The following is a 25,662-nucleotide window of genomic DNA, read 5'->3' as shown; positions in this document are numbered from 1 at the left end:
TCCACCTGCTCAGTTCTGAGATAAGTGTGTGTGAAAGCCGTCCTTCACCTAGCTTGTTGGGAACACAAAGTTTCTTTTCAGTTGCAAACTCCACTCCATACATATATATGGGGAGGTACTAGCTCCAACTCTGTTTTACAGTGAAAACTGCAGGAACTTCAAACCGGCACTAGGAAACAGACTGAGAAAGCAGAGCAAAAGTGTCTCCTGCAACGCGTTCCCTTGGTGCTAGATGAACGAACGTCTCTCCACTTGCTCAGTTCTGAGAGATAAGTGTGTGTAAAAGCCGTCCTTCAACTAGATTGTTGGGAACACAAAGTTTCTTTTAAGATGCAAACTCCACTCCATACATATATAAGGGGAGGTACTAGTTCCAACTCGGTTTTACAGTGAAAACTGCAGGAACTTCAAACCGGCACTAGGAAACAGACTGAGAAAGTAGAGAAAAAGTTTCTAATGCAAACCGTTCCCTTGGTGCTAGATGAACGAACGTCTCTCCACTTGCTCAGTTCTGAGAGGCAAGTGTGTGTTAAAGCCGTCCTTCACCTAGCTTGTTGGGAACACAAAGTTTCTTTTCAGTTGCAAACTCCACTCCATACATATATATGGGGAAGTAGTAGTTCCAACTCTGTTTTACAGTGAAAACTGCAGGAACTTCAAACTGGCACTGGGATACAGACTGAGAAAGCAGAGATAAGTGTCTCCTGCAACCCGTTCCCTTGGTGCTAGATGAACGAACGTCTCTCCACTTGCTCAGTTCTGAGAGATATGTGTGTGTGAAAGCCGTCCTTCACCTAGGTTGTTGGGAACACAAAGTTTCTTTTCACTTGCAAACTCCACTCCATACATATATATGGGGAGGTACTAGCTCCAACTCTGTTTTACAGTGAAAACTGCAGGAACTTCAAACCGGCTCTAGGAAACAGACTGAGAAAGCAGAGAAAAAGTGTCTCCTGCAACCCGTTCCCTTGGTGCTAGATGAACGAACGTCTCTGTACCTGCCCAGTTCTGAGAGATAAGTGTGTGTGAAAGCCGTCCTTCACCTAGCTTGTTGGGAACACATAGATTCTTTTCAGTTGCAAACTCCACTCCATACATTTATATGTGGAAGTAGTAGTTACAACTCTATTTTACAGTGAAAACTGCAGGAACTTCAAACTGGCACTAGGAAACAGACTGAGAAAGCAGAGAAAAAGTGTCTCCTGCAACCCGTTCCCTTGGTGCTAGATGAACGAACGTCTCTCCACTTGCTCAGTTCTTAGAGATAAGTGTGTGTGAAAGCCGTCCTTCACCTAGCTTGTTGGGAACACAAAGTTTCTTTTCAGTTGCAAACTCCACTCCAGACATATATATGGGGAGGTACTAGCTCCAACTCTGTTTTACAGTGAAAACTGAAGGAACTTCAAACCGGCACTAGGAAACAGACTGAGAAAGCAGAGCAAAAGTGTCTCCTGCAACGCGTTCCCTTGGTGCTAGTTGAACGAACGTCTCTCCACTTGCTCAGTTCTGAGAGATAAGTGGGTGTAAAAGCCGTCCTTCACCTAGCTTGTTGGGAACACAAAGTTTCTTTTCAGATGCAAACTCCACTCCATACATATATAAGGGGAGGTACTAGTTCCAACACGGTTTTACAGTGAAAACTGCAGGAACTTCAAACCGGCACTAGGAAACAGACTGAGAAAGTAGAGAAAAAGTTTCTAATGCAAACCGTTCCCTTGGTGCTAGATGAACGAACGTCTCTCCACTTGCTCAGTTCTGAGAGGCAAGTGTGTGTGAAAGCCGTCCTTCACCGAGCTTGTTGGGAACACAAAGTTTCTTTTCAGTTGCAAACTCCACTCTATACATATATATGGGGAAGTAGTAGTTCCAACTCTGTTTTACAGTGAAAACTGCAGGAACTTCAAACTGGCACTGGGATACAGACTGAGAAAGCAGAGATAAGTGTCTCCTGCAACCCGTTCCCTTGGTGCTAGATGAACGAACGTCTCTCCACTTGCTCAGTTCTGAGAGATATGTGTGTGTGAAAGCCGTCCTTCACCTAGGTTGTTGGGAACACAAAGTTTCTTTTCACTTGCAAACTCCACTCCATACATATATATGGGGAGGTACTAGCTCCAACTCTGTTTTACAGTGAAAACTGCAGGAACTTCAATCCGGCTCTAGGAAACAGACTGAGAAAGCAGAGAAAAAGTGTCTCCTGCAACCCGTTCCCTTGGTGCTAGATGAACGAACGTCTCTGTACCTGCTCAGTTCTGAGAGATAAGTGTGTGTGAAAGCCGTCCTTCACCTAGCTTGTTGGGAACACATAGTTTCTTTTCAGTTGCAAACTCCACTCCATACATTTATATGGGGAAGTAGTAGTTCCAACTCTATTTTACAGTGAAAACTGCAGGAACTTCAAACTGGCACTAGGAAACAGACTGAGAAAGCAGAGAAAAAGTGTCTCCTGCAACCCGTTCCCTTGGTGCTAGATGAACGAACGTCTCTGTACCTGCTCAGTTCTGAGAGATAAGTGTGTGTGAAAGCCGTCCTTCACCTAGCTTGTTGGGAACACAAAGTTTCTTTTCAGTTGCAAACTCCACTCCAGACATATATATGGGGAGGTACTAGCTCCAACTTTGTTTTACAGTGAAAACTGAAGGAACTTCAAACCGGCACTAGGAAACACACTGAGAAAGCAGAGCAAAAGTGTCCCCTGCAACCCGTTCCCTTGGTGCTAGATGAACGAACGTCTCTCCACTTGCTCAGTTCTGAGAGATAAGTGTGTGTGAAAGCCGTCCTTCACCTAGCTTGTTGGGAACACAAAGTTTCTTTTCAGTTGCAAACTCCACTCCATACATATATAAGGGGAAGTTCTAGTTCCAACTTTGTTTTACAGTGAAAACTGCAGGAACTTCAAACCGGCACTAGGAAACAGACTGAGAAAATAGAGAAAAAGTTTCTACTGCAAACCGTTCCCTTGGTGCTAGATGAACGAACGTCTCTCCACTTGCTCAGTTCTGAGAGATAAGTGTGTGTGAAAGCCGTCCTTCACCTAGCTTGTTGGGAACACATAGTTTCTTTTCAGTTGCAAACTCCACTCCATACATATATATGGGGAAGTTCTAGTTCCAACCCTCTTTTAAAGTGAAAACTGCAGGAATTTCAAACCGGCACTAGGAAACAGACTGAGAAAGCAGAGAAAAAGTGTCTCCTGCAACCCGTTCCCTTGGTGCTAGATGAACGAACGTCTCTCCACTTGCTCAGTTCTGAGACATAAGTGTGTGTGAAAGCCGTCCTTCACCTAGCTTGTTGGGAACACAAAGATTCTTTTCAGTTGCAAATTCCTCTCCATACATATATATAGGAAAGTACTAGTTCCACTCTGTTTTACAGTGATAACTGCAGGATCTTCAAACCGGCACTAGGAAACAGACTGAGAAAGCAGAGAAAAAGTGTCTCCTGCAACCCGTTACCTTGGTGCTAGATGAACGAAAGTCTCTCCACTTGCTCAGTTCTAAGAGATAAGTGTGTGTGAAAGCCGTCGTTCACCTTGCTTGTTGGGAACACAAAGTTTCTTTTCAGTTGCAAACTCCATTCCATACATATATATGGGGAGGTACAAGCTCCAACTCGGTTTTACAGTGAAAACTGCAGGAACTTCAAACCGGCACTTGGAAACAGACTGAGATAGCAGAGAAAAAGTGTCTCCTGCAACCCGTTCCCTTGGTGCTAGATGAACGAACGTCTCTCCACTTGCTCAGTTCTGAGAGATATGTGTGTGTGAAAGCCGTCCTTCAACTAGCTTGTTGGGAACACAAAGTATCTTTTCAGTCGCCACTCCACTCCATACATATATATGGGGTGGTACTAGTTCCAACACGGTTTTACAGTGAAAACTGCAGGAACTTCAAGCCGTCACTAGGAAACAGACTGAGAAAGCAGAGAAAAAGTTTCTCCTGCAAACCGTTCCCTTGGTGCTAGATGAACGGACGTCTCTGTACCTGCTCAGTTCTGAGAGATAAGTGTGTGTGAAAGCCGTCCTTCACCTAGCTTGTTGGAAACACAAAGTTTCTTTTCAGTTGCAAACTCCATTCCATACATATATATGGGGATTTACTAGCTCCAAATATCTTTTACAGTGAAAACTGCAGCAACTTCAAACCGGCACTTGGAAACAGACTGAGAAAGCAGAGAAAAAGTGTCTCCTGCAACCCGTTCCCTTGGTGCTAGATGAACGAATCTCTCTCCACTTGCTCAGTTCTGTGAGATAAGTGAGTGTGAAAGCCGTCCTTCACCTAGCTTGTTGGAAACACAAACTTTCTTTTCAGTTGCAAACTCCATTCCATTCATATATATGGGGAGGTACAAGCTCCAACTCGGTTTGACAGTGAAAACTGCAGGAACTTCAAACCGGCACTAGGAAACAGACTGAGAAAGCAGAGAAAAAGTGTCTCCTGCAACCCGTTCCCTTGGTGCTAGATGAACGAACGTCTCTCCAATTTCTCAGTTCTGAGAAATAAGTGTGTGTGAAAGCCGTCGTTCACCTAGCTTGTTGGGAACACAAAGTTTCTTTTCAGTTGCAAACTCCATTCCATACATATATATGGGGAGGTACAAGCTCCAACTCGGTTTGACAGTGAAAACTGCAGGAACTTCAAACCGGCACTAGGAAACAGACTGAGAATGCAGAGCAAAAGTGTCTCCTGCAACCCGTTCCCTTGGTGCTAGATGAACGAACGTCTCTCCACCTGCTCAGTTCTGAGATAAGTGTGTGTGAAAGCCGTCCTTCACCTAGCTTGTTGGGAACACAAAGTATCTTTTCAGTTGCAAACTCCATTCCATACATATATAATGGGAGGTACTAGCTCCAAGTCGGTTTTACAGTGAAAACTGCAGGAACTTCAAACCGGCACTAGGAAACAGACTGAGAAAGCAGAGAAAAAGTGTCTCCTGCAACCCGTTCCCTTGGTGCTAGATGAAGGAACGTCTCTCCACTTGCTCAGTTCTGAGAGGTATGTGTGTGTGAAAGCCGTCCTTCACCTAGCTTGTTGGGAACACAAAGTTTCTTTTCAGTTGCAAACTCCCCTCCAGACATATATATGGGGAGGTACTAGCTCCAACTCGGTTTTACAGTGAAAACTGCAGGAACTTCAAACTGGCACTAGGATACAGACTGAGAAAGCAGAGAAAAAGTGCCTCCTGCAAACCGTTCCCTTGGTGCTAGATGAACGAACGTCTCTCCACTTGCTCAGTTCTGAGAGATAAGTGTGTGTGAAAGCCGTCCTTCACCTAGCTTGTTGGGAACACAAAGTTTCTTTTCAGTTGCAAACTCCACTCCATACATATATATGGGGAGGTACTAGCTCCAACTCGGTTTTACAGTGAAAACTGAAGGAACTTCAAACCGGCACTAGGAAACAGACTGAGAAAATAGAGAAAAAGTTTCTACTGCAAACCGTTCCCTTGGTGCTAGATGAACGAACGTCTCTCTAGTTGCTCAGTTCTGAGAGATAAGTGTGTGTTAAAGCCGTCCTTCACCTAGCTTGTTGGGAACACATAGTTTCTTTTCAGTTGCAAACTCAACTCCATACATATATATGGGGAAGTTCTAGTTGCAACCCTGTTTTACAGTGAAAACTGCAGGAATTTCAAACCGGCACTAGGAAACAGACTGAGAACGCAGAGAAAAAGTGTCTCCTGCAACCCGTTCCCTTGGTGCTAGATGAACGAACGTCTCTCCACCTGCTCAGTTCTGAGACATAAGTGTGTGTGAAAGCCGTCCTTCACCTAGCTTGTTGGGAACACAAAGATTCTTTTCAGTTGCAAATTCCTCTCCATACATATATATAGGAAAGTACTAGTTCCACTCTGTTTTACAGTGATAACTGCAGGAACTTCAAACCGGCACTAGGAAACAGACTGAGAAAGCAGAGAAAAGTGTCTCCTGCAACCCGTTCCCTTGGTGCTAGATGAACGAAAGTCTCTCCACTTGCTCAGTTCTAAGAGATAAGTGTGTGTGAAAGCCATCGTTCACATAGCTTGTTGGGAACACAAAGTTTCTTTTCAGTTGCAAACTCCATTCCATACATATATATGGGGAGGTACAAGCTCCAACTCGGTTTTACAGTGAAAACTGCAGGAACTTCAAACCGGCACTTGGAAACAGACTGAGATAGCAGAGAAAAAGTGTCTCCTGCAACCCGTTCCCTTGGTGCTAGATGAACGAACGTCTCTCCACTTGCTCAGTTCTGAGAGATATGTGTGTGTGAAAGCCGTCCTTCAACTAGCTTGTTGGGAACACAAAGTTTCTTTTCAGTCGCCACTCCACTCCATACATATATATGGGGTGGTACTAGTTCCAACACGGTTTTACAGTGAAAACTGCAGGAACTTCAAGCCGTCACTAGGAAACAGACTGAGAAAGCAGAGAAAAAGTTTCTCCTGCAAACCGTTCCCTTGGTGCTAGATGAACGGACGTCTCTGTACCTGCTCAGTTCTGAGAGATAAGTGTGTGTGAAAGCCGCCCTTCACCTAGCTTGTTGGAAACACAAAGTTTCTTTTCAGTTGCAAACTCCATTCCATACATATATCGGGGATTTACTAGCTCCAACTATGTTTTACAGTGAAAACTGCAGGAACTTCAAACCGGTACTTAGAAACAGACTGAGAAAGCAGAGAAAAAGTGTCTCCGGCAACCCGTTCCCTTGGTGCTAGATGAACGAACCTCTCTCCACTTGCTCAGTTCTGAGAGATAAGTGAGTGTGAAAGCCGTCCTTCACCTATCTTGCTGGGAACACAAAGTTTGTTTTCAGTTGCAAACTCCATTCCATACATATATAAGGGGAGGTACAATCTCCAACTCGGTTTTACAGTGAAAACTGCAGGATCTTCAAAACGGCTCTAGGAAACAGACTGAGAAAGCAGAGAAAAAGTGTCTCCTGCAACCCGTTCCCTTGGTCCTAGATGAACGAACGTCTCTCCACTTGCTCAGTTCTGAGAGATAAGTGTGTGTGAAAGCCGTCCTTCAACTACCTTGTTGGGAACACAAAGATTCTTTTCAGTTGCAAATTCCACTCCATACATATATATATGAAAGTACTAGTTCCAACACTGTTTTACAGTGAAAACTGCAGGAACTTCAAAATGGCACTAGGAATCAGACTGAGAAAGCAGAGAAAAAGTGTCTCCTGCAACCCTTTCCCTTGGTGCTAGATGAACGAACGTCTATCCACTTGCTCAGTTCTGAGAGATATTTGTGTGTGAAAGCCGTCCTTCACCTAGCTTGTTGGGACACAAAGTTTCTTTTCAGTTGCAAACTCCATTCCATACATATATATGGGGAGGTACAAGCTCCAACTCGGTTTGACAGTGAAAACTGCAGGAACTTCAAACCGGCACTAGGAAACAGACTGAGAATGCAGAGCAAAAGTGTCTCCTGCAACCCGTTCCCTTGGTGCTAGATGAACGAACGTCTCTCCACCTGCTCAGTTCTGAGATAAGTGTGTGTGAAAGCCGTCCTTCACCTAGCTTGTTGGGAACACAAAGTTTCTTTTCAGTTGCAAACTCCATTCCATATATATATATGGGGAGGTACTAGCTCCAAGTCGGTTTTACAGTGAAAACTGCAGGAACTTCAAACCGGCACTAGGAAACAGACTGAGAAAGCAGAGAAAAAGTGTCTCCTGCAACCCGTTCCCTTGGTGCTAGATGAAGGAACGTCTCTCCACTTGCTCAGTTCTGAGAGGTATGTGTGTGTGAAAGCCGTCCTTCACCTAGCTTGTTGGGAACACAAAGTTTCTTTTCAGTTGCAAACTCCACTCCAGACATATATATGGGGAGGTACTAGCTCCAACTCGGTTTTACAGTGAAAACTGCAGGAACTTCAAACTGGCACTAGGATACAGACTGAGAAAGCAGAGAAAAAGTGCCTCCTGCAAACCGTTCCAATGGTGCTAGATGAACGAACGTCTCTCCACTTGCTCAGTTCTGAGAGATAAGTGTGTGTGAAAGCCGTCCTTCACCTAGCTTGTTGGGAACACAAAGTTTCTTTTCAGTTGCAAACTCCACTCCATACATATATATGGGGAGGTACTAGCTCCAACTCGGTTTTACAGTGAAAACTGAAGGAACTTCAAACCGGCACTAGGAAACACACTGAGAAAGCAGAGAAAAAGTGTCTCCTGCAACCCGTTCCCTTGGTGCTACATGAACGAACGTCTCTCCACTTGCTCAGTTCTGAGAGATATGTGTGTGTGAAAGCCGTCCTTCAACTAACTTTTTGGGAACACAAAGTATCTTTTCAGTTGCAAACTCCATTCCATACATATATATGGGGAGGTACAAGCTCCAACTCGGTTTGACAGTGAAAACTGCAGGAACTTCAAACCGGCACTAGGTAACAGACTGAGAATGCAGATCAAAAGTGTCTCCTGCAACCCGTTCCCTTGGTGCTTGATGAACGAAAGTCTCTCCACTTGCTCAGTTCTGAGAGATAAGTGTGTGTGAAACCGTCCTTCACCTAGCTTGTTGGGAACACAAAGTTTCTTTTCAGTTGCAAACTCCACTCCATACATATATAAGGGGAAGTTCTAGTTCCAACTCTGTTTTACAGTGAAAACTGCAGGAACTTCAAACCGGCACTAGGAAACAGACTGAGAAAATAGAGAAAAAGTTTCTACTGCAAACCGTTCCCTTGGTGCTAGATGAACGAACGTCTCTCCACCTGCTCAGTTCTGAGAGATAAGTGTGTGTGAAAGCCGTCCTTCACCTAGCTTGTTGGGAACACATAGTTTCTTTTCAGTTGCAAACTCCACTCCATACATATATATGGGGAAGTTCTAGTTCCAACCCTGTTTTACAGTGAAAACTGCAGGAATTTCAAACCGGCACTAGGAAACAGACTGAGAACGCAGAGAAAAAGTGTCTCCTGCAACCCGTTCCCTTGGTGCTAGATGAACGAACGTCTCTCCACCTGCTCAGTTCTGAGACATAAGTGTGTGTGAAAGCCGTCCTTCACCTAGCTTGTTGGGAACACAAAGATTCTTTTCAGTTGCAAATTCCTCTCCATACATATATATAGGAAAGTACTAGTTCCACTCTGTTTTACAGTGATAACTGCAGGAACTTCAAACCGGCACTAGGAAACAGACTGAGAAAGCAGAGAAAAAGTGTCTCCTGCAACCCGTTCCCTTGGTGCTAGATGAACGAAAGTCTCTCCACTTGCTCAGTTCTAAGAGATAAGTGTGTGTGAAAGCCGTCGTTCACATAGCTTGTTGGGAACACAAAGTTTCTTTTCAGTTGCAAACTCCATTCCATACATATATATGGGGAGGTACAAGCTCCAACTCGGTTTTACAGTGAAAACTGCAGGAACTTCAAACCGGCACTTGGAAACAGACTGAGATAGCAGAGAAAAAGTGTCTCCTGCAACCCGTTCCCTTGGTGCTAGATGAACGAACGTCTCTCCACTTGCTCAGTTCTGAGAGATATGTGTGTGTGAAAGCCGTCCTTCAACTAGCTTGTTGGGAACACAAAGTTTCTTTTCAGTCGCCACTCCACTCCATACATATATCGGGGATTTACTAGCTCCAACTATGTTTTACAGTGAAAACTGCAGGAACTTCAAACCGGTACTTAGAAACAGACTGAGAAAGCAGAGAAAAAGTGTCTCCGGCAACCCGTTCCCTTGGTGCTAGATGAACGAACCTCTCTCCACTTGCTCAGTTCTGAGAGATAAGTGAGTGTGAAAGCCGTCCTTCACCTATCTTGCTGGGAACACAAAGTTTGTTTTCAGTTGCAAACTCCATTCCATACATATATAAGGGGAGGTACAATCTCCAACTCGGTTTTACAGTGAAAACTGCAGGATCTTCAAAACGGCTCTAGGAAACAGACTGAGAAAGCAGAGAAAAAGTGTCTCCTGCAACCCGTTCCCTTTGTCCTAGATGAACGAACGTCTCTCCACTTGCTCAGTTCTGAGAGATAAGTGTGTGTGAAAGCCGTCCTTCAACTAGCTTGTTGGGAACACAAAGATTCTTTTCAGTTGCAAATTCCACTCCATACATATATATATGAAAGTACTAGTTCCAACACTGTTTTACAGTGAAAACTGCAGGAACTTCAAAATGGCACTAGGAATCAGACTGAGAAAGCAGAGAAAAAGTGTCTCCTGCAACCCTTTCCCTTGGTGCTAGATGAACGAACGTCTATCCACTTGCTCAGTTCTGAGAGATATTTGTGTGTGAAAGCCGTCCTTCACCTAGCTTGTTGGGACACAAAGTTTCTTTTCAGTTGCAAACTCCATTCCATACATATATATGGGGAGGTACTAGCTCCAACTCGGTTTTACAGTGAAAACTGCAGGAACTTCAAACCGGCACTAGGAAACAGACTGAGAAAGCAGAGAAAAAGTGTCTCCTGCAACCCGTTCCCTTGGTGCTAGATGAACGAACGTCTCTCCACTTTCTAAGTTCTGAGAGATAAGTGTGTGTTAAAGCCGTCCTTCACCTAGCTTGTTGGGAACACAAAGTTTGTTTTCAGTTGCAAACTCCATTCCATACATATATATGGGGAGGTACTAGCTCCAACTCGGTTTTAAAGTGAAAACTGCAGGAACTTCAAACCGGCACTAGGAAACAGACTGAGAAAGCAGAGAAAAAGTGTCCCCTGCAACCAGTTCCCTTGGTGTTAGATGAACGAACTTTTCTCCACTTGCCCAGTTCTGAAAGATAAGTGTGTGTGAAAGCCGTCCTTCACCTAGCTTGTTGGGAACACAAAGATTCTTTTCAGTTGCAAACTCCATTCCATACATATATATGGGGAGGTACAAGCTCCAACTGGGTTTTACAGTGAAAACTGCAGGAACTTCAAACAGGCACTAGGAAACAGACTGAGAAAGCAGAGAAAATGTGTCTCCTGCAACCCGTTCCCTTGGTGCTAGATGAACGAACGTCTCTCCACTTGCTCAGTTCTGAGAGATAAGTGTGTGTGAAAGCCGTCCTTCACTTAGCTTGTTGGGAACACAAAGTTTCTTTTCAGTTGCAAACCCCATTCCATACATATATATGGGGAGGTACAAGCTCCAACTCTGTTTTACAGTGAAAACTGCAGGAACTTCAAACCGGCTCTAGGAAACAGACTGAGAAAGCAGAGAAAAAGTGTCTCCTGCAACCCGTTCCCTTGGTGCTAGATGAACGAACGTCTCTGTACTTGCTCAGTTCTGAGAGATAAGTCTGTGTGAAAGCCGTCCTTCACCTAGCTTGTTGGGAACACAAAGTTTCTTTTCAGTTGCAAACTCCATTCCATATATATATTTGGGGAGGTACTAGCTCCAAATCGGTTTTACAGTGAAAACTGCAGAAACTTCAAACCGGCACTAGGAAACAGACTGAGAAAGCAGAGAAAAAGTGTCTCCTGCAACCCGGTCCCTTGGTCCTAGATGAACGAACGTTTCTCCACTTGCTCAGTTCTGAAAGATAAGTGAATGTGAAAGCCGTCCTTCACATAGCTTGCTGGGAACACAAAGTTTGTTTTCAGTAGCAAACTCCATTCCATACTTATATAAGGGGAGGTACAATCTCCAACTCGGTTTTACCGTGAAAACTGCAGGAACTTCAAACCGGCACTAGGAAACAGACTGAGAAAGCAGAGAAAAAGTGTCTCCTGCAACCCGTTCCCTTGTTTCTATATGAACGAACGTCTCTCCGCTTGCTCAGTTCTGAGAGATAAGTGTGTGTGAAAGCCGTCCTTCACCTAGCTTGTTGGGAACACAAAGTTTCTTTTCAGTTGCAAACTCCATTCCATACATATATATGGGGAGGTACTAGCTCCAACTCGGTTTTACAGTGAAAACCGCAGGAAATTCAAACCGGCACTAGGAAACAGACTGAGAAAGCAGAGTAAAAGTGTCTCCTGCAACCCGTTCCATTTTTGCTAGATGAACGAACGTCTCTCCACTTGCTCAGTTCTGAGAGATTAGTGTCTGTGAAAGCCGTCCTTCAACGAGCTTGTTGGGAACACAAAGTTTCTTTTCAGTTGCAAACTCCATTGCATATATATATTTGGGGAGGTACTAGCTCCAACTCGGTTTTACAGAGAAAACTGCAGGAACTTCAAACCGGCACTAGGAAACAGACTGAGAAAGCAGAGTAAAAGTGTCTCCTGCAACCAATTCCCTTGGTGCTAGATGAACGAAGGTCTCTCCACTAGCTCAGTTCTGAGAGATAAGTGTGTGTGAAAGCCGTCCTTCACCTAGCTTGTTGGGAACACAAAGTTTCTTTTCAGTTGCAAACTCCACTCCATACATATATAAGGGGAAGTTCTAGTTCCCACTCTGTTTTACAGTGAAAACTGCAGGAACATCAAACCGGCGCTAGGAAACAGACTGAGAAAATAGAGAAAAAGTTTCTACTGCAAACCGTTCCCTTGGTGCTAGATGAACGAACGTCTCTCCACTTGCTCAGTTCTGAGAGATAAGTGTGTGTGAAAGCCGTCCTTCACCTAGCTTGTTGGGAACACATAGTTTCTTTTCAGTTGCAAACTCCACTCCATACATATATATGGGGAAGTTCTAGTTCCAACCCTGTTTTACAGTGAAAACTGCAGGAATTTCAAACCGGCACTAGGAAACAGACTGAGAACGCAGAGAAAAAGTGTCTCCTGCAACCCGTTCCCTTGGTGCTAGATGAACGAACGTCTCTCCACCTGCTCAGTTCTGAGACATAAGTGTGTGTGAAAGCCGTCCTTCACCTAGCTTGTTGGGAACACAAAGATTCTTTTCAGTTGCAAATTCCTCTCCATACATATATATAGGAAAGTACTAGTTCCACTCTGTTTTACAGTGATAACTGCAGGAACTTCAAACCGGCACTAGGAAACAGACTGAGAAAGCAGAGAAAAAGTGTCTCCTGCAACCCGTTCCCTTGGTGCTAGATGAACGAAAGTCTCTCCACTTGCTCAGTTCTAAGAGATAAGTGTGTGTGAAAGCCGTAGTTCACATAGCTTGTTGGGAACACAAAGTTTCTTTTCAGTTGCAAACTCCATTCCATACATATATATGGGGAGGTACAAGCTCCAACTCGGTTTTACAGTGAAAACTGCAGGAACTTCAAACCGGCACTTGGAAACAGACTGAGATAGCAGAGAAAAAGTGTCTCCTGCAACCCGTTCCCTTGGTGCTAGATGAACGAACGTCTCTCCACTTGCTCAGTTCTGAGAGATATGTGTGTGTGAAAGCCGTCCTTCAACTAGCTTGTTGGGAACACAAAGTTTCTTTTCAGTCGCCACTCCACTCCATACATATATATGGGGTGGTACTAGTTCCAACACGGTTTTACAGTGAAAACTGCAGGAACTTCAAGCCGTCACTAGGAAACAGACTGAGAAAGCAGAGAAAAAGTTTCTCCTGCAAACCGTTCCCTTGGTGCTAGATGAACGGACGTCTCTGTACCTGCTCAGTTCTGAGAGATAAGTGTGTGTGAAAGCCGCCCTTCACCTAGCTTGTTGGAAACACAAAGTTTCTTTTCAGTTGCAAACTCCATTCCATACATATATCGGGGATTTACTAGCTCCAACTATGTTTTACAGTGAAAACTGCAGGAACTTCAAACCGGTACTTAGAAACAGACTGAGAAAGCAGAGAAAAAGTGTCTCCGGCAACCCGTTCCCTTGGTGCTAGATGAACGAACCTCTCTCCACTTGCTCAGTTCTGAGAGATAAGTGAGTGTGAAAGCCGTCCTTCACCTAGCTTGCTGGGAACACAAAGTTTGTTTTCAGTTGCAAACTCCATTCCATACATATATAAGGGGAGGTACAATCTCCAACTCGGTTTTACAGTGAAAACTGCAGGATCTTCAAAACGGCTCTAGGAAACAGACTGAGAAAGCAGAGAAAAAGTGTCTCCTGCAACCCGTTCCCTTGGTCCTAGATGAACGAACGTCTCTCCACTTGCTCAGTTCTGAGAGATAAGTGTGTGTGAAAGCCGTCCTTCAACTAGCTTGTTGGGAACACAAAGATTCTTTTCAGTTGCAAATTCCACTCCATACATATATATATGAAAGTACTAGTTCCAACACTGTTTTACAGTGAAAACTGCAGGAACTTCAAAATGGCACTAGGAATCAGACTGAGAAAGCAGAGAAAAAGTGTCTCCTGCAACCCTTTCCCTTCGTGCTAGATGAACGAACGTCTATCCACTTGCTCAGTTCTGAGAGATATTTGTGTGTGAAAGCCGTCCTTCACCTAGCTTGTTGGGACACAAAGTTTCTTTTCAGTTGCAAACTCCATTCCATACATATATATGGGGAGGTACTAGCTCCAACTCGGTTTTACAGTGAAAACTGCAGGAACTTCAAACCGGCACTAGGAAACAGACTGAGAAAGCAGAGAAAAAGTGTCTCCTGCAACCCGTTCCCTTGGTGCTAGATGAACGAACGTCTCTCCACTTTCTAAGTTCTGAGAGATAAGTGTGTGTTAAAGCCGTCCTTCACCTAGCTTGTTGGGAACACAAAGTTTGTTTTCAGTTGCAAACTCCATTCCATACATATATATGGGGAGGTACTAGCTCCAACTCGGTTTTAAAGTGAAAACTGCAGGAACTTCAAACCGGCACTAGGAAACAGACTGAGAAAGCAGAGAAAAAGTGTCCCCTGCAACCAGTTCCCTTGGTGTTAGATGAACGAACTTTTCTCCACTTGCCCAGTTCTGAAAGATAAGTGTGTGTGAAAGCCGTCCTTCACCTAGCTTGTTGGGAACACAAAGATTCTTTTCAGTTGCAAACTCCATTCCATACATATATATGGGGAGGTACAAGCTCCAACTGGGTTTTACAGTGAAAACTGCAGGAACTTCAAACAGGCACTAGGAAACAGACAGAGAAAGCAGAGAAAATGTGTCTCCTGCAACCCGTTCCCTTGGTGCTAGATGAACGAACGTCTCTCCACTTGCTCAGTTCTGAGAGATAAGTGTGTGTGAAAGCCGTCCTTCACTTAGCTTGTTGGGAACACAAAGTTTCTTTTCAGTTGCAAACCCCATTCCATACATATATATGGGGAGGTACAAGCTCCAACTCTGTTTTACAGTGAAAACTGCAGGAACTTCAAACCGGCTCTAGGAAACAGACTGAGAAAGAAGAGAAAAAGTGTCTCCTGCAACCCGTTCCCTTGGTGCTAGATGAACGAACGTCTCTGTACTTGCTCAGTTCTGAGAGATAAGTCTGTGTGAAAGCCGTCCTTCACCTAGCTTGTTGGGAACACAAAGTTTCTTTTCAGTTGCAAACTCCATTGCATATATATATTTGGGGAGGTACTAGCTCCAACTCGGTTTTACAGAGAAAACTGCAGGAACTTCAAACCGGCACTAGGAAACAGACTGAGAAAGCAGAGTAAAAGTGTCTCCTGCAACCAATTCCCTTGGTGCTAGATGAACGAAGGTCTCTCCACTAGCTCAGTTCTGAGAGATAAGTGTGTGTGAAAGCCGTCCTTCACCTAGCTTGTTGGGAACACAAAGTTTCTTTTCAGTTGCAAACTCCACTCCATACATATATAAGGGGAAGTTCTAGTTCCCACTCTGTTTTACAGTGAAAACTGCAGGAACTTCAAACCGGCGCTAGGAAACAGACTGAGAAAATAGAGAAAAAGTTTCTACTGCAAACCGTTCCCTTGGTGCTAGATGAACGAACGTCTCTCCACTTGCTCAGTTCTGAGAGATAAGTGTGTGTGAAAGCCGTCCTTCACCTAGCTTGTTGGGAACACATAGTTTCTTTTCAGTTGCAAACTCCACTCCATACATATATATGGGGAAGTTCTAGTTCCAACCCTGTTTTACAGTGAAAACTGCAGGAATTTCAAACCGGCACTAGGAAACAGACTGAGAACGCAGAGAAAAAGTGTCTCCTGCAACCCGTTCCCTTGGTGCTAGATGAACGAATGTCTCTCCACCTGCTCAGTTCTGAGACATAAGTGTGTGTGAAAGCCGTCCTTCACCTAGCTTGTTGGGAACACAAAGATTCTTTTCAGTTGCAAATTCCTCTCCATACATATATATAGGAAAGTACTAGTTCCACTCTGTTTTACAGTGATAACTGCAGGAACTTCAAACCGGCACTAGGAAACAGACTGAGAAAGCAGAGAAAAAGTGTCTCCTGCAACCCGTTCCCTTGGTGCTAGATGAACGAAAGTCCCTCCACTTGCTCAGTTCTAAGAGATAAGTGTGTGTGAAAGCCGTCGTTCACATAGCTTGTTGGGAACACAAAGTTTCTTTTCAGTTGCAAACTCCATTCCATACATATATATTGGGAGGTACAAGCTCCAACTCGGTTTTACAGTGAAAACTGCAGGAACTTCAAACCGGCACTTGGAAACAGACTGAGATAGCAGAGAAAAAGTGTCTCCTGCAACCCGTTCCCTTGGTGCTAGATGAACGAACGTCTCTCCACTTGCTCAGTTCTGAGAGATATGTGTGTGTGAAAGCCGTCCTTCAACTAGCTTGTTGGGAACACAAAGTTTCTTTTCAGTCGCCACTCCACTCCATACATATATATGGGGTGGTACTAGTTCCAACACGGTTTTACAGTGAAAACTGCAGGAACTTCAAGCCGTCACTAGGAAACAGACTGAGAAAGCAGAGAAAAAGTTTCTCCTGCAAACCGTTCCCTTGGTGCTAGATGAACGGACGTCTCTGTACCTGCTCAGTTCTGAGAGATAAGTGTGTGTGAAAGCCGTCCTTCACCTAGCTTGTTGGAAACACAAAGTTTCTTTTCAGTTGCAAACTCCATTCCATACATATATCGGGGATTTACTAGCTCCAACTATGTTTTACAGTGAAAACTGCAGGAACTTCAAACCGGTACTTAGAAACAGACTGAGAAAGCAGAGAAAAAGTGTCTCCGGCAACCCGTTCCCTTGGTGCTAGATGAACGAACCTCTCTCCACTTGCTCAGTTCTGAGAGATAAGTGAGTGTGAAAGCCGTCCTTCACCTAGCTTGCTGGGAACACAAAGTTTGTTTTCAGTTGCAAACTCCATTCCATACATATATAAGGGGAGGTACAATCTCCAACTCGGTTTTACAGTGAAAACTGCAGGATCTTCAAAACGGCTCTAGGAAACAGACTGAGAAAGCAGAGAAAAAGTGTCTCCTGCAACCCGTTCCCTTGGTGCTAGATGAACGAACGTCTCTCCACTTGCTCAGTTCTGAGAGATAAGTGTGTGTGAAAGCCGTTCTTCACCTAGCTTGTTGGGAACACATAGTTTCTTTTAAGTTGCAAACTCCACTCCATACATATATATGGGGAAGTTCTAGTTCCAACCCTGTTTTACAGTGAAAACTGCAGGAATTTCAAACCGGCACTAGGAAACAGACTGAGAAAGCAGAGAAAAAGTGTCTCCTGCAACCCGTTCCCTTGGTGCTAGATGAACGAACGTCTCTCCACCTGCTCAGTTCTGAGACATAAGTGTGTGTGAAAGCCGTCCTTCACCTAGCTTGTTGGGAACACAAAGATTCTTTTCAGTTGCAAATTCCTCTCCATACATATATATAGGAAAGTACTAATTCCACTCTGTTTTACAGTGATAACTGCAGGAACTTCAAACCGGCACTAGGAAACAGACTGAGAAAGCAGAGAAAAAGTGTCTCCTGCAACCCGTTCCCTTGGTGCTAGATGAACGAAAGTCTCTCCACTTGCTCAGTTCTAAGAGATAAGTGTGTGTGAAAGCCGTCGTTCACATAGCTTGTTGGGAACACAAAGTTTCTTTTCAGTTGCAAACTCCATTCCATACATATATATGGGGAGGTACAAGCTCCAACTCGGTTTTACAGTGAAAACTGCAGGAACTTCAAACCGGCACTTGGAAACTGACTGAGATAGCAGAGAAAAAGTGTCTCCTGCAACCCGTTCCCTTGGTGCTAGATGAACGAACGTCTCTCCACTTGCTCAGTTCTGAGAGATATGTGTGTGTGAAAGCCGTCCTTCAACTAGCTTGTTGGGAACACAAAGTTTCTTTTCAGTCGCCACTCCACTCCATACATATATATGGGGTGGTACTAGTTCCAACACGGTTTTACAGTGAAAACTGCAGGAACTTCAAGCCGTCACTAGGAAACAGACTGAGAAAGCAGAGAAAAAGTTTCTCCTGCAAACCGTTCCCTTGGTGCTAGATGAACGGACGTCTCTGTACCTGCTCAGTTCTGAGAGATAAGTGTGTGTGAAAGCCGTCCTTCACCTAGCTTGTTGGAAACACAAAGTTTCTTTTCAGTTGCAAACTCCATTCCATACATATATCGGGGATTTACTAGCTCCAACTATGTTTTACAGTGAAAACTGCAGGAACTTCAAACCGGTACTTAGAAACAGACTGAGAAAGCAGAGAAAAAGTGTCTCCGGCAACCCGTTCCCTTGGTGCTAGATGAACGAACCTCTCTCCACTTGCTCAGTTCTGAGAGATAAGTGAGTGTGAAAGCCGTCCTTCACCTATCTTGCTGGGAACACAAAGTTTGTTTTCAGTTGCAAACTCCATTCCATACATATATAAGGGGAGGTAGAATCTCCAACTCGGTTTTACAGTGAAAACTGCAGGATCTTCAAAACGGCTCTAGGAAACAGACTGAGAAAGCAGAGAAAAAGTGTCTCCTGCAACCCGTTCCCTTGGTCCTAGATGAACGAACGTCTCTCCACTTGCTCAGTTCTGAGAGATAAGTGTGTGTGAAAGCCGTCCTTCAACTAGCTTGTTGGGAACACAAAGATTCTTTTCAGTTGCAAATTCCACTCCATACATATATATATGAAAGTACTAGTTCCAACACTGTTTTACAGTGAAAACTGCAGAAACTTCAAAATGGCACTAGGAAACAGACTGAGAACGCAGAGAAAAAGTGTCTCCTGCAACCCGTTCCCTTGGTGCTAGATGAACGAACGTGTCTCCACCTGCTCAGTTCTGAGACATAAGTGTGTGTGAAAGCCGTCCTTCACCTAGCTTGTTGGGAACACAAAGATTCTTTTCAGTTGCAAATTCCTCTCCATACATATATATAGGAAAGTACTAGTTCCACTCTGTTTTACAGTGATAACTGCAGGAACTTCAAACCGGCACTAGGAAACAGACTGAGAAAGCAGAGAAAAAGTGTCTCCTGCAACCCGTTCCCTTGGTGCTAGATGAACGAACGTCTCTCCACTTGCTCAGTTCTGAGAGATATGTGTGTGTGAAAGCCGTCCTTCAACTAGCTTGTTGGGAACACAAAGTTTCTTTTCAGTCGCCACTCCACTCCATACATATATATGGGGTGGTACTAGTTCCAACACGGTTTTACAGTGAAAACTGCAGGAACTTCAAGCCGTCACTAGGAAACAGACTGAGAAAGCAGAGAAAAAGTTTCTCCTGCAAACCGTTCCCTTGGTGCTAGATGAACGGACGTCTCTGTACCTGCTCAGTTCTGAGAGATAAGTGTGTGTGAAAGCCGTCCTTAACCTAGCTTGTTGGAAACACAAAGTTTCTTTTCAGTTGCAAACTCCATTCCATACATATATCGGGGATTTACTAGCTCCAACTATGTTTTACAGTGAAAACTGCAGGAACTTCAAACCGGTACTTAGAAACAGACTGAGAACGCAGAGAAAAAGTGTCTCCTGCAACCCGTTCCCTTGGTGCTAGATGAACGAACGTCTCTCCACCTGCTCAGTTCTGAGACATAAGTGTGTGTGAAAGCCGTCCTTCACCTAGCTTGTTGGGAACACAAAGATTCTTTTCAGTTGCAAATTCCTCTCCATACATATATATAGGAAAGTACTAGTTCCACTCTGTTTTACAGTGATAACTGCAGGAACTTCAAACCGGCACTAGGAAACAGACTGAGAAAGCAGAGAAAAAGTGTCTCCTGCAACCCGTTCCCTTGGTGCTAGATGAACGAAAGTCTCTCCACTTGCTCAGTTCTAAGAGATAAGTGTGTGTGAAAGCCGTCGTTCACATAGCTTGTTGGGAACACAAAGTTTCTTTTCAGTTGCAAACTCCATTCCATACATATATATGGGGAGGTACAAGCTCCAACTCTGTTTTACAGTGAAAACTGCAGGAACTTCAAACCGGCACTTGGAAACAGACTGAGATAGCAGAGAAAAAGTGTCTCCTGCAACCCGTTCCCATGGTGCTAGATGAACGAACGTCTCTCCACTTGCTCAGTTCTGAGAGATATGTGTGTGTGAAAGCCGTCCTTCAACTAGCTTGTTGGGAACACAAAGTTTCTTTTCAGTCGCCACTCCACTCCATACATATATATGGGGTGGTACTAGTTCCAACACGGTTTTACAGTGAAAACTGCAGGAACTTCAAGCCGTCACTAGGAAACAGACTGAGAAAGCAGAGAAAAAGTTTCTCCTGCAAACCGTTCCCTTGGTGCTAGATGAACGGACGTCTCTGTACCTGCTCAGTTCTGAGAGATAAGTGTGTGTGAAAGCCGTCCTTCACCTAGCTTGTTGGAAACACAAAGTTTCTTTTCAGTTGCAAACTCCATTCCATACATATATCGGGGATTTACTAGCTCCAACTATGATTTACAGTGAAAACTGCAGGAACTTCAAACCGGTACTTAGAAACAGACTGAGAAAGCAGAGAATAAGTGTCTCCGGCAACCCGTTCCCTTGGTGCTAGATGAACGAACCTCTCTCCACTTGCTCAGTTCTGAGAGATAAGTGAGTGTGAAAGCCGTCCTTCACCTAACTTGCTGGGAACACAAAGTTTGTTTTCAGTTGCAAACTCCATTCCATACATATATAAGGGGAGGTACAATCTCCAACTATGTTTTACAGTGAAAACTGCAGGATCTTCAAAACGGCTCTAGGAAACAGACTGAGAATGCAGAGAAAAAGTGTCTCCTGCAACCCGTTCCCTTGGTCTTAGATGAACGAACGTCTCTCCACTTGCTCAGTTCTGAGAGATAAGTGTGTGTGAAAGCCGTCCTTCAACTAGTTTGTTGGGAACACAAAGATTCTTTTCAGTTGCAAATTCCACTCCATACATATATATATGAAAGTACTAGTTCCAACACTGTTTTACAGTGAAAACTGCAGGAACTTCAAAATGGCACTAGGAAACAGACTGAGAACGCAGAGAAAAAGTGTCTCCGGCAACCCGTTCCCTTGGTGCTAGATGAACGAACGTCTCTCCACCTGCTCAGTTCTGAGACATAAGTGTGTGTGAAAGCCGTCCTTCACCTAGCTTGTTGGGAACACAAAGATTCTTTTCAGTTGCAAATTCCTCTCCGTACATATATATAGGAAAGTACTAGTTCCACTCTGTTTTACAGTGATAACTGCAGGAACTTCAAACCGGCACTAGGAAACAGACTGAGAAAGCAGAGAAAAAGTGTCTCCTGCAACCCGTTCCCTTGGTGCTAGATGAACGAAAGTCTCTCCACTTGCTCAGTTCTAAGAGATAAGTGTGTGTGAAAGCCGTCCTTCAACTAGCTTGTTGGGAACACAAAGTTTCTTTTCAGTCGCCACTCCACTCCATACATATATATGGGGTGGTACTAGTTCCAACACGGTTTTACAGTGAAAACTGCAGGAACTTCAAGCCGTCACTAGGAAACAGACTGAGAAAGCAGAGAAAAAGTTTCTCCTGCAAACCGTTCCCTTGGTGCTAGATGAACGGACGTCTCTGTACCTGCTCAGTTCTGAGAGATAAGTGTGTGTGAAAGCCGTCCTTCACCTAGCTTGTTGGGAACACAAAGTTTCTTTTCAGTCGCCACTCCACTCCATACATATATATGGGGTGGTACTAGTTCCAACACGGTTTTACAGTGAAAACTGCAGGATCTTCAAGCCGTCACTAGGAAACAGACTGAGAAAGCAGAGAAAAAGTTTCTCCTGCAAACCGTTCCCTTGGTGCTAGATGAACGGACGTCTCTGTACCTGCTCAGTTCTGAGAGATAAGTGTGTGTGAAAGCCGTCCTTCACCTAGCTTGTTGGAAACACAAAGTTTCTTTTCAGTTGCAAACTCCATTCCATACATATATCGGGGATTTACTAGCTCCAACTATGTTTTACAGTGAAAACTGCAGGAACTTCAAACCGGTACTTAGAAACAGACTGAGAAAGCAGAGAAAAAGTGTCTCCGGCAACCCGTTCCCTTGGTGCTAGATGAACGAACCTCTCTCCACTTGCTCAGTTCTGAGAGATAAGTGAGTGTGAAAGCCGTCCTTCACCTAGCTTGCTGGGAACACAAAGTTTGTTTTCAGTTGCAAACTCCATTCCATACATATATAAGGGGAGGTACAATCTCCAACTCGGTTTTACAGTGAAAACTGCAGGATCTTCAAAACGGCTCTAGGAAACAGACTGAGAAAGCAGAGAAAAAGTGTCTCCTGCAACCCGTTCCCTTGGTGCTAGATGAACGAAAGTCTCTCCACTTGCTCAGTTCTAAGAGATAAGTGTGTGTGAAAGCCGTCGTTCACATAGCTTGTTGGGAACACAAAGTTTCTTTTCAGTTGCAAACTCCATTCCATACATATATATGGGGAGGTACAAGCTCCAACTCGGTTTTACAGTGAAAACTGCAGGAACTTCAAACCGGCACTTGGAAACAGACTGAGATAGCAGAGAAAAAGTGTCTCCTGCAACCCGTTCCCTTGGTGCTAGATGAACGAACGTCTCTCCACTTGCTCAGTTCTGAGAGATATGTGTGTGTGAAAGCCGTCCTTCAACTAGCTTGTTGGGAACACAAAGTTTCTTTTCAGTCGCCACTCCACTCCATACATATATATGGGGTGGTACTAGTTCCAACACGGTTTTACAGTGAAAACTGCAGGAACTTCAAGCCGTCACTAGGAAACAGACTGAGAAAGCAGAGAAAAAGTTTCTCCTGCAAACCGTTCCCTTGGTGCTAGATGAACGGACGTCTCTGTACCTGCTCAGTTCTGAGAGATAAGTGTGTGTGAAAGCCGTCCTTCACCTAGCTTGTTGGAAACACAAAGTTTCTTTTCAGTTGCAAACTCCATTCCATACATATATCGGGGATTTACTAGCTCCAACTATGTTTTACAGTGAAAACTGCAGGAACTTCAAGCCGTCACTAGGAAACAGACTGAGAAAGCAGAGAAAAAGTTTCTCCTGCAAACCGTTCCCTTGGTGCTAGATGAACGGACGTCTCTGTACCTGCTCAGTTCTGAGAGATAAGTGTGTGTGAAAGCCGTCCTTCAACTAGCTTGTTGGGAACACAAAGATTCTCTTCAGTTGCAAATTCCACTCCATACATATATATATGAAAGTACTAGTTCCAACACTGTTTTACAGTGAAAACTGCAGGAACTTCAAAATGGCACTAGGAAACAGACTGAGAACGCAGAGAAAAAGTGTCTCCGGCAACCCGTTCCCTTGTTGCTAGATGAACGAACGTCTCTCCACCTGCTCAGTTCTGAGACATAAGTGTGTGTGAAAGCCGTCCTTCACCTAGCTTGTTGGGAACACAAAGATTCTTTTCAGTTGCAAATTCCTCTCCATACATATATATAGGAAAGTACTAGTTCCACTCTGTTTTACAGTGATAACTGCAGGAACTTCAAACCGGCACTAGGAAACAGACTGAGAAAGCAGAGAAAAAGTGTCTCCTGCAACCCGTTCCCTTGGTGCTAGATGAACGAAAGTCTCTCCACTTGCTCAGTTCTAAGAGATAAGTGTGTGTGAAAGCCGTCGTTCATATAGCTTGTTGGGAACACAAAGTTTCTTTTCAGTTGCAAACTCCATTCCATACATATATATGGGGAGGTACAAGCTCCAACTCGGTTTTACAGTGAAAACTGCAGAAACTTCAAACCGGCACTTGGAAACAGACTGAGATAGCAGAGAAAAAGTGTCTCCTGCAACCCGTTCCCTTGGTGCTAGATGAACGAACGTCTCTCCACTTGCTCAGTTCTGAGAGATATGTGTGTGTGAAAGCCGTCCTTCAACTAGCTTGTTGGGAAGACAAAGTTTCTTTTCAGTCGCCACTCCACTCCATACATATATATGGTGTGGTACTAGTTCCAACACGGTTTTACAGTGTAAACTGCAGGAACTTCAAGCCGTCACTAGGAAACAGACTGAGAAAGCAGAGAAAAAGTTTCTCCTGCAAACCGTTCCCTTGGTGCTAGATGAACGGACGTCTCTGTACCTGCTCAGTTCTGAGAGATAAGTGTGTGTGAAAGCCGTCCTTCACCTAGCTTGTTGGAAACACAAAGTTTCTTTTCAGTTGCAAACTCCATTCCATACATATATCGGGGATTTACTAGCTCCAACTATGTTTTACAGTGAAAACTGCAGGAACTTCAAACCGGTACTTAGAAACAGACTGAGAAAGCAGAGAAAAAGTGTCTCCGGCAACCCGTTCCCTTGGTGCTAGATGAACGAACCTCTCTCCACTTGCTCAGTTCTGAGAGATAAGTGAGTGTGAAAGCCGTCCTTCACCTAGCTTGCTGGGAACACAAAGTTTGTTTTCAGTTGCAAACTCCATTCCATACATATATAAGGGGAGGTACAATCTCCAACTATGTTTTACAGTGAAAACTGCAGGATCTTCAAAACGGCTCTAGGAAACAGACTGAGAATGCAGAGAAAAAGTGTCTCCTGCAACCCGTTCCCTTGGTGCTAGATGAACGGACGTCTCTGTACCTGCTCAGTTCTGAGAGATAAGTGTGTGTGAAAGCCGTCCTTCACCTAGCTTGTTGGAAACACAAAGTTTCTTTTCAGTTGCAAACTCCATTCCATACATATATATGGGGATTTACTAGCTCCAACCATGTTTTACAGTGAAAACTGCAGGAACTTCAAAACTGCACTTGGAAACAGACTGAGAAAACAGAGAAATAGTGTCTCCTGCAACCCGTTCCCTTGGTGCTAGATGAACGAACGTCTCTCCACTTGCTCAGTTCTGAGACATAAGTGTGTGTGAAAGCCGTCCTTCACCTAGCTTGTTGGGAACACAAACTTTCTTTTCAGTTGCAAACTCCATTCCATACATATATATGGGGAGGTACAAGCTCCAACTCGGTTTGACAGTGAAAACTGCAGGAACTTCAAACCGGCACTAGGAAACAGACTGAGAAAGCAGAGAAAAAGTGTCTCCTGCAACCCGTTCCCTTGGTGCTAGATGAACGAACGTCTCTCCAATTTCTCAGTTCTGAGAAATAAGTGTGTGTGAAAGCCGTCGTTCACCTAGCTTGTTTTGAACACAAAGTTTCTTTTCAGTTGCAAACTCCATTCCATACATATATATGGGGAGGTACAAGCTCCAACTCGGTTTGACAGTGAAAACTGCAGGAACTTCAAACCGGCACTAGGAAACAGACTGAGAAAGCAGAGCAAAAGTGTCTCCTGCAACCCGTTCCCTAGGTACTAGATGAACGAACGTCTCTCCAATTTCTCAGTTCTGAGAAATAAGTGTGTGTGAAAGCCATCGTTCACCTAGCTTGTTGGGAACACAAAGTTTCTTTTCAGTTGCAAACTCCATTCCATACATATATATGGGGAAGTACAAGCTCCAACTCGGTTTGACAGTGAAAACTGCAGGAACTTCAAACCGGCACTAGGAAACAGACTGAGAAAGCAGAGAAAAAGTGTCTCCTGCAACCCGTTCCCTTGGTGCTAGATGAACGAACGTCTCTCCACCTGCTTAGTTCTGAGATAAGTGTGTGTGAAAGCCGTCCTTCACCTAGCTTGTTGG

Source organism: Camelus bactrianus, chromosome 3 (assembly GCF_048773025.1).
Source record: "Camelus bactrianus isolate YW-2024 breed Bactrian camel chromosome 3, ASM4877302v1, whole genome shotgun sequence".
Lineage (NCBI taxonomy): Eukaryota > Metazoa > Chordata > Mammalia > Artiodactyla > Camelidae > Camelus > Camelus bactrianus.
Note: the sequence above shows the minus strand (reverse complement) of the source record.